The following is a 13,682-nucleotide window of genomic DNA, read 5'->3' on the forward strand; positions in this document are numbered from 1 at the left end:
CCTGGAAACAACAGAAATATTAGAGAGAAATTGTATTGTGATTTCAATTAAATAAGTCCATTAAAAGCAATCAGACCGACACTACAGACCTATTGCAACCACATACCTAAACCATCACGCACCATTTTGTTGCATTTTAAATTACATAGAAGTTCACTATTGAGGGATAAAATCAGTGTACTTCAGGGATCACCTCTCTGCTTACACCACCCAAAGAGCCTTACAATCTAGCACTTCCAACTTCCTGGTGATCCCTGACCCCAGGGAAGCTCACTTGGCCTCATCCAGAACCAGAGCTTTTTCCATCCTGGTCCCCACCTGGTGGAATGAGCTCCCAAAGGAGATCAGGGTCCTGACGGAACTTGAACAGTTCCGCAGGTACTGCAAAAGGGAGCTCCACCAGGCATTTAGTTGAAGTTGACCCATGCCATCATTTCCCAAGGGCCCTCCTCTTGAGCCCCCTCCTATGGCACCCACCATAATTCCACCCAACCCAGTGGGCTATCAGTATGAGTTAATTTAGTGTTTCCCACATTTTTCTACTGTCCCATGTTGCTTCTTGTTTCACTTCATTCATTATTGTTAATCTAAGTTATCTGTATTATTTCTGTTCTGTTCTATGTGAACCACCCTGAGCCTTCGGGGAGAGCAGTATATAAGTATAATAAATAAATAAATAAAATCATTTGTATTCACGTCATTACCAAGCAACATTAAGCAAAACAGGATTTTTTTTTCAGAATTATAATATATCAGTCAACTAAGATCCATGTATGTTTATTCTCCTTCCCTGTATCCTATCATCTTGTAAGAGCTCTACAACCTGAGCCAGAAAGAGCAAGCCTCTCCTGCTCAGCCACCAAACCATCGGATCCAATTTCCATATATTTGGGATACTAGAAAGCAATAGATTTTCCCTTTGTATAGTTCTATTCCTCAAAAGTAAAGTAAATACAACCTTTTTGTGCCTGCTTCCAAATGAACTGATTTGCAGGGAAAGGGCAGCAAATAAGACTGTGTGTTTGCAACAATACCCTCCAATCAATGGTACTTTCACTGTGTCTTGGCACACATTACTGTATGGTGTCATTTTTAAGAGGCAATAGTCTTCCTGTGTTGCTACAAACTTTTTCAAATCTTATTATTCCACAGAGGGATACATGCCATTCCCTGCTAATCACAACAATTAAAATAAGAGATTCAAGGGGTCTCTTCCAATAATGGAATCTTAAGGAACCTTCCTTCAACTCAAGAGGCCTGTTCAACTTGTGGAAGGCCTTGCTATTAAAGGAACAGAGCTTTTGGGTCTAATTTTGGGCTCCCAGTAATACCCATATGTAGGGGGTACCTGCATTGAAGCAGAATCTGAAACAATTACAGGTAGGACATGACCAAGGATAAATAAGGACTCCTGTTATGGATATGCTTCTGGTAATGAAGATTTGTAGTGATTTCACATCTCTTACTGCATCAGTAAATCTATTATGGCAAGGCAGGCACACATTTCATCTTATAACCACTATATTGCTTTAAGGTAAAGGTAAAGGTATCCCCTGTGCAAGCACCGAGTCATGTCAGACCCTTGGGGTGACGCCCTCTAGCATTTTCATGGCAGACTCAATACGGGGTGGTTTGCCAGTGCCTTCCCCAGTCATTACCGTTTACCCCCCAGCAAGCTGGGTACTCATTTTACCGACCTCGGAAGGATGGAAGGCTGAGTCGACCTTGAGCCGGCTGCTGGGATTGAACTCCCAGCCTCATGGGCAGAGCTTTCAGATGGCTGCCTTACCACTCTGCGCCACAAGAGGCTCTAAATGTTTATTGCTTTAAACATCTCCAAATGAAACGATCAACATGAATGCAGAATGAAGGGAGAACTATGGTGGGCCGGGTAGGATCCAGAAACAGCCTTCCCACCTGTACAGAACATGATTAAGATTATGAAATCCTACTTAATCAGTTCCTGAATCTTTTGCTTCACTGAGAAGTTAGAGCCTAACTCAGCAGATATTGGGGGGGGGGGGATTAAACCCAAGAATATCCTCTCCCCATTACCCCCTTCTCTTGGCAACTCTCCCAATATCCTTTCTAGGTGGCAGAATATAAATTAGAACTAATATAACAGAGGTCTTTCCTACATCCCTCAAGTAGCCCTTCAATCCAACAACTGAGGCCCTTGCACAGGGTTTATTTCTCATAGCCTGCTAGTCAAGAACACAACTAAAACATAATGACGTGTTCTCAATCTCTACTACTACCAGATGACACCCAGCTCTACCTCCTAATGGACAGCCGCCCAGATTCACCCCTGGACAACTTTGCTAAATGATTGGAAGCAGTGACAGGATGGGGGATGTAGGTAGAAAGATTGTCTCTCAGATACACAGGGGCCAGACTGCAAAAGTCCTTATGGGTAAGTACCAATACCTTAAACTTGATCCAGAATTCAACTGGAAGCCAGTCCAGCTCCCGGACCACAGTTTGATTGTGTCCTTCAGTGTTTTCTACTGAGTATTTTGGCCATTGCATTGTGGATTAATTGAAATTTCCGGAGCAAGGAAAAGGGCAGGCCCATGAAAAGTAAGCTACAGAAGCCCAATCTAGAGGTAACCAGTGCATGAATGACTGTGGCTAGGTGTTCTGGGGCCAAGTAAGGTGCTAGTAGTTTGGCTTGGTGAAGGTAGAAGAATGCCAGCTGCACTACTCTCAAAACCTGCGCCTCTGTAGATAAAGAGGCATCGAAGGTCATGCCCAGATTTCTGGCTGTGTAACCAAACGTTGTACCCTGTCCAGACACAGCAAGCAAGCTTCCTTGGTTGATCCTTTCTTACATAACCACAGGACCTCTGTCTTTGAAGGGTTGAGTTTCGGTTAACTACTTGAGCCATCCTGTCACTCAACCAAACACCTGATGGAAGAAGTCCATTTGACAGGCCCTTCGAAACTGAGGTAGTTTCTGTAAGATCTGCAGATCTTCTAGGAGCTCAATCTGCCATGTTGGGATCAGGACCAAAAATAGCCCTGGGCCTTGGTTGAGGCCAAGCGCACATCTCTCAGGCCAGGGATCACCAGCCTGTTTGTGGCAGAGTGGAATGCTCTCCGAGGGATGTAGTCAGTTAGGCAGTCACTCAGGTATGTGGGGCCCAGACCACAATGGCCTTAAAGGTCAATACCAGTACCCTGAATCTAATCTAGAAAACAATTGGAAGTGGCTGCCTCAGCACAGGTTAGATATAGGCCCTCCAAAGTGTTCTAGTGAGGACCCACACAGCTACATTCTGGACTAATTGTAGTTTCCAGATTAGGGACAAGGGCAGGTTTGTGTGGAATGAGTTATAGTAATCTAGCCTGGAGGTGACAGTCATATGGATCACCATAGCCAGGTTTTCCGGGGCCAGGTAGGGCTCTAGTAGTTTAGTTTGCTGAAGATTAACACCTGCTGTGCTACTCTAGTGACTTGTGCCCTCCACAAGGCATCAAAAATCATACCAAACTACTAGATTCCTGGAAGACTGTGCATCAGCTGCATACCGTCTATGAAGGTAATCACACTTCCTCTTCAGGACCCTTTCTACCCAGCCACAAAACCTCCATCTTGGAGGGGTTGAGTTTCAGTCAGCCCTGCTTGATTCAAGCAGTTTCATATGGCTCTGCTTCTAAACAACTGGTGAATGTTTCTGGAAGTGAGTCCAGATGGCCATGCATCAGGAGATAGAGTTGGGTGTATCCTCTTGCCCAGCTAGTACAGAGATTTGGACTTGGATGCCACATTGGATGGCATTGGTGGCATCCAAGTCCAAATCTCTGTACTAGCTGGGCAAGAGGATACATGAAGCTGTTAAATAATGTAGGGGATAGCACTGCCCCTGTCAGACTCTTTAAGGGACAGCTTATTGCATACTGCAACCCTCTGTCTGCAACCTTGGAGGTAGGAGTTCAGTCACTGAAGGGCGGTCCCCCATATCCCAACATTGGCAAGGTGGTGAGCAAGGAGCTCATGATCTATCACATTGAATGCTGCTCTTAGATCTAGCAACATGAGCAACACTGACCCACCTCAGTCTATCTGGCACCAAAGATCATCCATCAGGGTGACCAGAGCCATACCAATGGCTAGGTTGGAAGCCAGACTGGAATGGATCAAAAAATGAAGCTTCCTCTAAATTTGCTTAGAGATGGTCTGTGGCTGCTTTTTCAACCACCTTCCCTCTAAACACAAGATGCGAAACTGAGTGGTAGTTGGCTGGGCTCCACAGATCAGGAGATGGCTTCTTCAACAGTGGTTGAATCACTGCCTCTTTCAATCCCTCTGGGAACACCCCTGTTGCCAGGGAGAGGTTGACAATCTCTTGGAGGGGGTCTCCTATCCCCTCATCACCCAGTCTGAGCAACCAAGAGGTACAGAGGGTCCACAACAAATGGTCAGCCTCATTGAAGTAAGCAACCTACCTACTTTGGTCAGCGAGAGTTGTCTGAAACCATCAAACATGCCTTCCAAAGGTGCCAAAGGGTCCTCCAGTTCCTTTACTCTATCCAAGGTTGGAGATAGGTCATCGTGGAGACTTTATCAGCAAAATGGCTCACAAATGCCTCACGTTGGATACTCATTTGACTACTATTTGAACACCCTTCTTCAAGGGCAGTGAGAGATTCAATTACCATAAACTGGTGTGAGTTCGCTGGTGCAATGGAAGTTGCATAAAACTCAATTTTGCAACTTTCACCGCCATCTCATAGTCTCTCATAAGTGTCCTAAGATGTTCTTGTTGCTTTGTCATGAGTCTTCCTCCAAACTCACTCTAGGGAGCTTCCTCTTCCTCATATTCAGCTCCTCAGTATGAGCTTGTTTGAGGAGTGGGCAGAGAGGCCATCGGGGAGTGATCTCATCGATCGCTGCCAGCATTCGGTTATACCAGCCACTGACAAAATCATCCAATAAGTCAGCAGAGCACTCAGGAAGCTATCTGGATCCATAAGTCTCTGTGGGCGAGCTAAAATGAGCCCTCTGCCTACACAGGGAGGAGGTGTATATGGAACTGGGCCTTCAGTGCATAGTGGTTTATCAATGGGACAGGGTTAGCCACCATCAGATCCATATGAACCCCTGTGCCAAAGATCAGATCTAGGGCATGGCCCACTTGATGGGTAGGACCAGCAACAAAATGTGAGAGTCCCAGTGCTACCATGGATGACACCAGATCCTAGTCGTGACTGGAGGCTAGATGGTCTGCATGGACATTGCAAGTCCTCCAGAATCAGCAATTTGGGGAACTGCAGTGCCCAAGCATCCACCACCTCCAGCAGGCCTGACAGGGTATTTGGTGGTACATTAGATAGTTGGTACACCTACCAGAAGCCTCTTGTGGCGCAGAGTAGTAAGGCAGCCGTCTGAAAGCTTTGCCCATGAGGCTGGGAGTTCGATCCCAGCAGCCGGCTCAAGGTTGACTCAGCCTTCCATCCTTCCGAGGTCGGTAAAATGAGTACCCAGCTTGCTGGGGGGTAAACGGTAATGACTGGGGAAGGCACTGGCAAACCACCCCATACTGAGTCTGCCATGAAAACGCTGGAGGGCGTCACCCCAAGGGTCAGACATGACTCGGTGCTTGCACAGGGGATACCTTTACCTTTACACCTACCAGATGGCCATGCTCTTGACTGCATCCCACCCCAGGCCTACACACTCAATACCTGGTATCATTGGTGCTGGGGGTGCCCTGAAGAAGTAAGCCTCCCAGACCAGCATTAACACCCCCTGACCCAAGATCCTGGATTGATAGAGGAGCAAGGAACTGGGGTGGAGAAGGTTAGTCCTTTCAAGGCGACTGTTTTGCCCTCCCAGGGGCCCTCAGGTGGAAGTGTACCGAGAGGTTTTCCCACCATATTCTGCACCATCACACCACTTCTGGGGTTTTTCAAAGCCTGAAGAATGTTTCCGGGGTTTCTCAAAGGTAAACAAGCTTTAAAAGGTTGATATGGAGGATGGAGCAAAGCTGTTTTCTGTTGCCACACAACCCTGAACCAGAAACAATGGGTTGAAATTAAATCCATATAATTGAAAAGAGTTTTAGAATAAATATTAGAAAAATCTGCCTGACAGAAATGGTGGGCTCTCTTGTGGAGGTTTTTAAGCAGTGGTTAGATGGCCATTTGGCAGCAACGCGGTTTCTATGACTCAGTATAAATTTGAACAGATAATGAGAGGGAGGACAAGAAGGGATGAGCCAATGTTCAGCTCTAGTGCTGATCTCCACTTTGGGCTCAGGAAAGAATTATTCTCCAGGCAAGATTGATTCACAGATCCTAGACTTTTTTTGCCTTCCTCTAAGCATAGAGCCTCTTGTGGCACAGGGTGGTAAGGCAGCCGCCATGCTGTCTGAAGCTCTGGGAGTTTGATCCCAGCAGCCGGCTCAAGGTTGACTCAGCCTTCCGTCCTTCCGAGGTCGGTAAAATGAGTACCCAGCTGCTTGCTGGGGGGTAAAATGGTAATGACTGGGGAAGGGAATGGCAAACCACCCTGCATTGAGTCTGCCAAGAAAATGCTAGAGGGTGTCACCCCAAGGGTCAGACATGACTCTGTGCTTGCACAGGGGATACCTTTACTTTTACTAAGCAGAGTAGGGGACATTGGGGAGTGGGGAAGTTAATTTTCTGCACTGTGCAGGGGGCTGGATTAGATGACCTATGGGGATCCTTCCAGCTCTATGTTAATTGCATATTGAAGCACTCTTCAGGATTATCATAAAAAGAACATAATCTGAAGTGTTACCTTAGGTTTTACATTGTTAATTTTATGGGCCCTAGATTACAAAAGGAAGAAAATGCTCAAATAAAAATTTGTTAGTCTTTCAGGAATGTTTGGTCTAGGGCCTGTTTCATAGATTATGGGGATGAGTATTTAAATAAGTTTTGTTTTCTGATTAGCACTTCTACAATCTTTATCAAGGCATTTATTTATTATTTTATTCATCATATGGCAAAGTTACACATAGGAAGCTTATAATAATATAAATTATACAACCAAGTAGATACAATGGTTATATAGACAGATTGAGCAATTCCCCTAAATACTAATATCTAAATTTTCAATCCACTCAATTGCAGTACAAAAAGTTCCGTCACATCTCTCTGGAAAGCATTATGCTCACACCCTTGTGACAGATGCAAAATAGTTTGGTAAAATGCACCGCAATTGCATTCTGGACCTAGTGTTATTTTGCCCTATTTAAACAGCAGGCCAAAGCCTACTAGTATTCTATTACCCGTCTTCCATATTTTACATGAGTTAGTCAAATCCTGTGGTCCTCTCACTGGTGTTTATGGATATCAAGTGAAACTGATTTCATCCATGTTTGCAACTATTCATTCCCTAAATTGAAATGTTGTGATTGCTAATTTTACACACAGGAATGATGCAAATCTATATCAGTGACCAAATGTGATTTGTTCCCTCATCCAGGAAGATCTCTGAAAGCCAATGTTATATAAAATACCTGAGACTGACAATTGGCTTAGCACCCTGATCCTCAGCATATTTACTTGGCAGTTAGTTTAAGTGAATTAGTCTCAATTAAGTGTACACAGGAAAACATTTATTTCATTTCAGATTGTATGCTGACCTTGCTCCTACAACAGTAAATTTTACCAAGATGTGTACTAAAAATCAGCACAGGCAACTTTTAAGAAAGAGAAATATAACACTTCAATGTTATATGAACATATTGCAGGTAGTTCTGTAGGAGACAAATTCTGGAAGAATTGGCAGTCCTCTAAATCAAACTAGTATCACTGTCTGGTTTGTATTTTGTGCAATGCAGTCACATAAGCATTAATCCCCCCCCCCCCCGGTCTCATTTGATACAAGAGCAATACCATCAGTTGTAAGAAATGCAGTCTAAGTTTTCTTTCTTTGCTGACTTTGGACAGGGCATTTCATACATGATGAACACAAACTTTTGTTAGTGATACACATAAAGGCTGGCTAAAGATGATGGAAGAAATAAAACATTCTGAGGCAGAGGCTGGACAACCTGGTATTTTAATCCTTTCCAAACTTGAGTTTATAGAGCAATCAGCATGATTATTTGTGACAGGTCAATGGCCAATGCAGCATAAAATATTTGCTTTGTACACCCCTGGATTTGTACACTTTGTACACCCTGGGATCATTAGCATAACTGTCCTGACTTCCTAGCAAAAAGGCAAAGAAAAAAGTCAACACATTAATGAACCAAGTTTGAGTCCAGTGGCACCTTTAAGATCATCAAATTTTTATTCAAGGTATACACTTTTGTGTGCAAGCACACTCCTTCAGATACAATGCTTGCACATGAAAGCTTATACCTAGAATAAAAAATTGTTGGTCTTAAAGGTGTCACTGGACTCAAACTTTGTTCTCCTGCTTCAAACCAACATGGCTATCCACCTGAATCTATCAACAAACGTAGCATGAACACAGATGCATGTTTTTGAATGAAAGATTCAATATATATACGTACTCATGGAGGACAGGGACTGGGGGCAGTTTTCTGTGCATTCATCAGACATGCTTTAGAAAAACCATTTCTCATTCTCAGACACATTACAAATCTTAAGATATTCAAAAAAGGTTGGGCTGCTTGAATAAGAGCACGCTGTCCATGCAACTGTCAGGGGCCAAAGCTCTTCCATGCCTGTCAATGGGTGACAAATAAACCATTCTCACTTGTCCTTCCACATCCCCCCCCCCCCCCCCGAGCCTGCATCAACTGGAATCTCACGAGAACAAGCACGCTGACATCCCTGCAGGAGTTCACGACTCGTTTGCCCACCTCTCCCGTAGACAACCGTCCCCTTAGGTGCCACCAGCCCCTCCCGCGGCAGCTCCCCGCCCTCCTCCCCTCCCCCCTCCTCTGCAGGGAAGAGGCAGGGCCCCAGACGTGGCATCGCCGCCCCCCCCCTCCCCCCGATCTCTCTGCTGGGCAACAGGACTCGGCCCCGTGCCCGGGGCAGGAAGCGATGCTGCTTGGCGGGGCCTGCTTCCCCGCCCCCACCCCACCGAAGGCCTCCCTCGGCCCGGCGAGCGAGGGAGCGGAGGAAGTTGCGGCCGCCCTCGGCGCTCTCCCGCGGCTCCCGCCGGCCGCACAGAATCTTCTCCGCGCCCGCCCCGCCGTCAGCCTTCCGCCCCCCGAGCGCCCACCCGGACGCAGCACTCACCCGCCTCCCCTCAGCCCAAAGGCCGACAGGACAGCAGCACCAGAGGCAGCCGAGACGCACAGCCGCGGGACGGACAGCGGGCCTAGCCAGTCGCAGCCCGAGGCCTGCCAGCGCTAACCAATCTTGCCCCGAGCCGAGGGGACAGAAACCAATCAACGGGAGAAGAAGGCAGGGATCGGACGCTGATGGGCTGGCCCTCCGAGGGAAGGCGGGAGGCTGGCGGATGTCTGTCAGCGGCGCCCACTCACGCCTTCCACGTTCGGCCGGCCGAGGGCAGCTCCACCCTCTCGGCCACTGCAGAGCCGCAGCCCGCCCTCTCCGCCCAAGAGCTGCTGGGCAGCGCCGCGTCAGGGGCAGAGCCGGCCCGGAGCCGCGGGACGGGACTGGGTGCGTCGAGAACCGAAGGCGCGCCACCCCCGCCCGGCTCCACTGAGGACTCCTCAGGAGGAGGAGCAGCAGCAGCATCGGTAATTTACAGTGCCGAGAGGACAGCGCAAGAGTGCCGCGGCGAGCCACAGGCGCTCCCACGGTGTCAAGTGCAGGGAAGTTGAAACGCCGCATGACCAATGTCTGCAGCGCCCCTGGCTCCCCTGCACTGAAAACTGCCGTTCAGTTTTTCACAGGTGCACTTGAAACGGCCTTCTGTTTCTCAAGCGTGACACTAACAATGAGAGAGGAAATGAAAAAAAAAATACTTCTGTCTAGACTCTAAGAGCTGTAGTAAAACAGCACACCGGTAAGATGGGCTGTTGGTCACCCTGGCAATGTCTGACTCACCACATACCAGATCAGCAGGTCTGATGGTAGCCACAAAAGGTAACTGCAGCGTGTATATAGATGAGGGAGTGTAGACAGGATTTAGGGCGCACAAGGCGCACAAATGGTTAGTTGTGATCCAAAGGTAGTGTACAACTTTCTCACAGGTGAGTCATGAGGCTCCTGAGCTGGGAAAGGAGCCTCTGGGCACCCCACTTCCCAGTGACACAAAAAAGCCCTAATTCATTCTCTCGGGTGTGGGAGGATTGCCAACTCTCCATTGGGGGATCCCCAGAGATTTGGAGGTGGAGTCTGGGAGGGGAGGGCTTCAGGAGGGGAGAGATCTCACTGGGGTATAATGCCATACAGTTCACCTTCCAAAGCAGCCATTTTCTCCAGGAAAACTGATGTATCATCTGGAGATCAGCTATCATGCTGGAAAATGTCCTGGACCACGTGGAAGTCGGCTTTCTTATGGGAGGTGATGATTGCTATCCACTGCGGTCTATGCTTCAAGACTTGCAGTGCTACGCTGCGGGCTTAGCAGACCCCATCCAGCAGTGCTGGCAGAATGCAGAATGTTTGTTTTGTTTGTTTGTTTTTCTGACCATTGGCAGCAGGGAAGGAAATAGATGCAACCATTACCTATTATTTCTTGGACTTGCAGCAGCTCCAAGGAGAACCCTTGCCCTGCAGTGATGCATGAGTGGGCTCCAAAAGGGAAATTAAGTTTAAACATGGATGCCTTTCCCCAAAAAGTGAGGACCACTGGCTTAGATGACACTTAAGTGGGCAAGAGTGGGGTGACTGGATATATTGAAGTAGGAACATTAGCTGATACAGTATCCACAAAATTAGGACTGGAACTATCTCTTGGAAAGGATGCAAAATTATCAAAATCATTAACTTAAAACACACAATATAAAGACACCACCCATAAATCATGAAATTAGTAAATGTGGGTCATATGTAATATATATAAGCCCCTATAAGAAACTTTATATTGGAAAATAAACAAGAAACATAAGAACACCTTCCGCATATCATAAAAGCAATATCAAGTTTAAAAGAACAAGTGCCCTATTGGCTAAACACTTTACTGAAAACAATTATCGTCCCATTGACTTTACCATTTGGGCTGTGCAAAAATTAATTGTGAAAATGAGAGCCATCTATTGAGAAAAAAGGAGATTGGATGATGAGACTTTCTGACCTTGACTCCTAAAGGATTAAATTTGTCTCTGGCATTGCATTATGCTTTGTAAAATAGAGAGATGCTGTTTTATGCAGCACCTGGGCTCCCAGAGACATCACCTTCCACCATTTTAAGACCTTTGTTTGGATGCTCCCCCAAGCTTCATAATGGGAGTCAGATTATTCAGACCACATGGAGCCAGGTCTCCCTGGTAGAGAGCATATTTGCATCCACAGCCCTACTATGATACCTTTCTCTGGTTTTGGCTCTAGAGCCTCTCTTATATCCAAGTTCCCCCTCCTATACCTCTTTTTTCCTCCCTTGCCTAACTCCACTTTCCCCCTATTCAGTACACCTGCCTGGAACTGTTTTTTCCCTGATGGCCTTTTGAGACTTGGTGCCTTATGAGTAGCCTTTTGAGACTTGGCTCAGTAATAGCTCTGAGTCTCTCCATGATCCTCTTGAGGCTTAGCCCTCTGTTAGGCCCTTTCATAAGTTGAGTCACTGGACAGCTACCAGTTTTGGAAACAAATGGGAAAGTCCAGGGTCTACACTGCCATGGACTCATGGCTGTGGTCTCGGACTTGCATTAACCAAACACTGATACATATTAAGGTCCCTCCAGTGGTAATTGCTACTGATCTTGTACACACTAGAAGATTAACAGGTTTGTAACATTCATCTAGAGAGAAGTAAGATTCTTTTAAAATTGAGCCCAAACTGTTGGGTGTTGGACAGTTTATCTTATGTCTCTTACATGTGGGGAGTTTTTCTCTCTCCCTCATTTTCCTTCATACAATCATATAGACAGAATAAACTCTAACACTTATACATAAAGGTTCTGTATCTAGGTGGTATACTATTCACATTGCAATTTGATTTTAAACACATTTTTAAATTTACATATTAACTAAATAACCCTTGCTATAGACTTATGAGACCTCTGTATTGTATTTGGATAGTATAATACAAATTCCCCAAAGAAGCCCACTGGGAAAATGCATGGAGAATTTTTAGCTGAGTAATAAAATATGTTTTTTTTTCTTATACCATCAGCCTTGACTTTATTTTTTTAATCTCAGTGACTGGTATGATCTTTGACTCGTATGATCTTTTATTTACTCCTTGTTTCATTATCTCAAAGGGACAAACAAGAGAAATCCATAATAATTTCTTCCAACATATAATTTAGTTGGAAAAAGCAGCCATGCGTGGGAGATATGGAACAGAAGGACTGTTGTAGTGAAGTTAATACTCCCTCCTGTGCTGTTTAGGGTTGCTAAATTCAGGTGGTAAAATTCCTGGAGATTTTGGGGTCCTGGAGTGGCAATGTTTGGGTTGGGAAGGGACCTCAAAAGGGTATAATTTATAGAGTCCATCAGTGGAGATCAGTTGTAATTCTGGGAGACCTTCATGCTTCACCTGGACAAACCTAGTGCTGTTTCATGTATTGAGAATGGCTTAATGCCCAGAATGGGAAAAGGTAAGTGGCCCATAATGTGCATGTCTTTTTTCCGAATGATGGTTAAAAACTGAGATGGAAGGAAAATGGCATTAGGACCCAGACATAATTTCTTTCCCTCCATATCCCAGTCCTTGTCTCCCCTCACAGCAACAAGTTGCTATGGCCTAAGTATGCATTGGTGATCCAGTCATGAATCCGCAAAGTCACTTGCTTTGACCCTTTCAGACCTGAATAATTGTAAGCCTAAATCCCATAAAACTGATGGAGGTTAAGTATAAGTAAGCATGCTTAGAATTGCACTACACATGTCACTAGCCTTTCCTGCTATTGTGACAATGCTTTGAGCAACGGCCATACAGTTGCTATGGGAGTTGTCTATGAGTAATACAGCTATTGATGCCAAGTTGCTACAATAAGCTCTGTGGGAACAGTTTTATGGCAAAATTTGTTTCAGTGTTTGTTGATCTTGTGATTTTTATTGTGTTTTCTAGAGTGTCTAAGAGCAGTTATTGCATATAGACTGCAGGAGAACAGATAGCTATTAGTACTTCTATCGAACATATTGTCATGTTTGTGACCAGAAATTTCAGTAATTCTAGGAACTGGCAATCTTGTGATCTTCCCAGGCCTCCTGGATTATATACAAAGATAATATATAAAGATTCATACCATCCACCTTTGAAAACCACCTTTCAAATTTCTTTATCAGCTTTTCACTAAGTTCCTACCTTCACCTGGCTAGGGATCTTGACTCTGGTGATCGCTCTCAGTTCACTACTTCTTGAAGTTCTTGTTCTGAGTCTCATATCTTCCCTCATAACATCTGCAAAACATCTTTGTATCTTACTTCCACTACCTGCAACATGTTCTCTAGGAGCTTCTCTGTGCATTCCATCTCTTGTAGCATTACCTGCTTCCCCACAATCCTTTCCTGGGTGAGGTACATAAGACTGATTATGTCATGTGTGTTTGACATTCACAGCTCTGGTAAGTATTTCTAGAATGTCTATGTTCAACAGGACGCTATATTTTGAGTACTGCTCATATCATACTACAGCATTATTAGCTATCCTG

At 45.4% G+C, this 13,682-nt stretch overlaps 1 protein-coding gene across 6 annotated transcripts in view; it reads right to left on the reverse strand.

Annotated features, from left to right (window-relative positions):
- PJA2 (praja ring finger ubiquitin ligase 2) overlaps window positions 1-13,477 on the reverse strand; it is a 59,460-nt gene extending 45,983 nt beyond the window's left edge. For 2 of the 6 annotated variants that reach the window (XR_013233138.1, XR_013233136.1), the window contains exon 1: window positions 9,193-9,490. The gene's annotated coding sequence lies outside the window, so the exon portion shown is untranslated. Of the gene's footprint in view, window positions 1-9,192; window positions 9,491-13,336 lie in introns of those variants that run through there. The other 4 variants (XR_013233140.1, XR_013233139.1, XR_013233137.1 and 1 more) reach the window with 4 other exon arrangements.
- Between the last annotated feature and the right edge of the window lie 205 nt (window positions 13,478-13,682).

Source organism: Paroedura picta, chromosome 7 (assembly GCF_049243985.1).
Source record: "Paroedura picta isolate Pp20150507F chromosome 7, Ppicta_v3.0, whole genome shotgun sequence".
Lineage (NCBI taxonomy): Eukaryota > Metazoa > Chordata > Lepidosauria > Squamata > Gekkonidae > Paroedura > Paroedura picta.